Raw genomic sequence first — 3054 nt, forward strand, 5'->3', positions numbered from 1 at the left:
GAATGTCCCTTACATTGGGGGTCAGTGGGAAGAATGTCCCTTACATTGGGGGGTCAGTGGGAAGAATGTCCCTTACATTGGGGATCAGTGGGAAGAATGTCCCTTACATTGGGGGTCAGTGGGAAGAATGTCCCTTACATTGGTGATCAGTGGGAAGAATGTCCCTTACATTGGTGATCAGTGGGAACAATGTCCCTTACATTGGGGGGTCAGTGGGAAGAATGTCCCTTACATTGGGGGTCAGTGGGAAGAATGTCCCTTACATTGGGGGTCAGTGGGAAGAATGTCCCTTACATTGGTGATCAGTGGGAAGAATGTCCCTTACATTGGGGGTCAGTGGGAAGAATGTCCCTTACATTGGGGGTCAGTGGGAAGAATGTCCCTTACATTGGTGATCAGTGGGAAGAATGTCCCTTACATTGGGGGGGTCAGTGGGAAGAATGTCCCTTACATTGGGGGTCAGTGGGAAGAATGTCCCTTACATTGGAGGTCAGTGGGAAGAATGTCCCTTACATTGGTGGTCAGTGGGAAGAATGTCCCTTACATTGGGGGTCAGTGGGAAGAATGTCCCTTACATTGGGGGTCAGTGGGAAGAATGTCCCTTACATTGGGGGTCAGTGGGAAGAATGTCCCTTACATTGGTGATCAGTGGGAAGAATGTCCCTTACATTGGGGGTCAGTGGGAAGAATGTCCCTTACATTGGGGGCCGGTGGGAAGAATGTCCCTTACATTGGGGGGTCAGTGGGAAGAATGTCCCTTACATTGGGGGTCAGTGGGAAGAATGTCCCTTATATTGGTGATCAGTGGGAAGAATGTCCCTTACATTGGGGGGTCAGTGGGAAGAATGGTCCTTACATTGGTGGTCAGTGGGAAGAATGTCCCTTACATTGGGGGGTCAGTGGGAAGAATGGTCCTTACATTGGGGGTCAGTGGGAAGAATGTCCCTTACATTGGGGGCCGGTGGGAAGAATGTCCCTTACATTGGGGGGTCAGTGGGAAGAATGTCCCTTACATTGGGGGTCAGTGGGAAGAATGTCCCTTATATTGGTGATCAGTGGGAAGAATGTCCCTTACATTGGGGGTCAGTGGGAAGAATGTCCCTTACATTGGGGGGTCAGTGGGAAGAATGGTCCTTACATTGGTGGTCAGTGGGAAGAATGTCCCTTATATTGGGGGGTCAGTGGGAAGAATGTCCCTTACATTGGGGGTCAGTGGGAAGAATGTCCCTTACATTGGGGGTCAGTGGGAAGAATGTCCCTTACATTGGGGGGTCAGTGGGAAGAATGTCCCTTACATTGGGGGGTCAGTGGGAAGAATGTCCCTTACATTGGGGGTCAGTGGGAAGAATGTCCCTTACATTGGGTGGTCAGTGGGAAGAATGTCCCTTACATTGGGGGGTCAGTGGGAAGAATGTCCCTTAAATTGGGGGTCAGTGGGAAGAATGTCCCTTACATTGGGGGTCAGTGGGAAGAATGTCCCTTACATTGGGGGGTCAGTGGGAAGAATGTCCCTTACATTGGGGGGTCAGTGGGAAGAATGTCCCTTAAATTGGGGGTCAGTGGGAAGAATGTCCCTTACATTGGGGGGTCAGTGGGAAGAATGTCCCTTAAATTGGGGGTCAGTGGGAAGAATGTCCCTTACATTGGGGGGTCAGTGGGAAGAATGTCCCTTACATTGGGGGTCAGTGGGAAGAATGTCCCTTACATTGGTGATCAGTGGGAAGAACGTCCTTTACATTGGGGGGTCAGTGGGAAGAACGTCCTTTACATTGGGGGTCAGTGGGAAGAATGTCCCTTACATTGGGGGTCAGTGGGAAGAATGTCCCTTACATTGGTGATCAGTGGGAAGAATGTCCCTTACATTGGGGGTCAGTGGGAAGAATGTCCCTTACATTGGGGGTCAGTGGGAAGAATGTCCCTTACATTGGGGGGTCAGTGGGAAGAATGGTCCTTACATTGGTGGTCAGTGGGAAGAATGTCCCTTATATTGGGGGGTCAGTGGGAAGAATGTCCCTTACATTGGGGGTCAGTGGGAAGAATGTCCCTTACATTGGGGGTCAGTGGGAAGAATGTCCCTTACATTGGGGGGTCAGTGGGAAGAATGTCCCTTACATTGGGGGGTCAGTGGGAAGAATGTCCCTTACATTGGGGGTCAGTGGGAAGAATGTCCCTTACATTGGGTGGTCAGTGGGAAGAATGTCCCTTACATTGGGGGGTCAGTGGGAAGAATGTCCCTTAAATTGGGGGTCAGTGGGAAGAATGTCCCTTACATTGGGGGTCAGTGGGAAGAATGTCCCTTACATTGGGGGGTCAGTGGGAAGAATGTCCCTTACATTGGGGGGTCAGTGGGAAGAATGTCCCTTAAATTGGGGGTCAGTGGGAAGAATGTCCCTTACATTGGGGGGTCAGTGGGAAGAATGTCCCTTACATTGGTGGTCAGTAAGAAGAATGTCCCTTAAATTGGGGGTCAGTGGGAAGAATGTCCCTTACATTGGTGGTCAGTAAGAAGAATGTCCCTTACATTGGGGGGTCAGTGGGAAGAATGTCCCTTACATTGGGGGGTCAGTGGGAAGAATGTCCCTTACATTGGGGGTCAGTGGGAAGAATGTCCCTTACATTGGTGATCAGTGGGAAGAACGTCCTTTACATTGGGGGGTCAGTGGGAAGAACGTCCTTTACATTGGGGGTCAGTGGGAAGAATGTCCCTTACATTGGGGGTCAGTGGGAAGAATGTCCCTTACATTGGTGATCAGTGGGAAGAATGTCCCTTACATTGGGGGGTCAGTGGGAAGAATGTCCCTTACATTGGGGGTCAGTGGGAAGAATGTCCCTTACATTGGGGGGTCGGTGGGAAGAATGTCCCTTACATTGGGGGTCAGTGGGAAGAATGTCCCTTACATTGGGGGTCAGTGGGAATTTATTTATGGTAAAATTCTGGCAGATTGAACTTGATGTTTAAGATCCATTATTCTCTCATTTCCTCTGCGTTGTCTTTGTTGCGGCGCACACGGGGCAGTCGTGATCCGGGGGCAGGATGTGACGTCACACTCTTCG

The sequence above is a fragment of the Staurois parvus genome, unplaced genomic scaffold, assembly GCF_062004578.1.
Source record: "Staurois parvus isolate SC_StPar_1 unplaced genomic scaffold, SC_StPar_1.0 ptg001179l, whole genome shotgun sequence".
NCBI lineage: Eukaryota > Metazoa > Chordata > Amphibia > Anura > Ranidae > Staurois > Staurois parvus.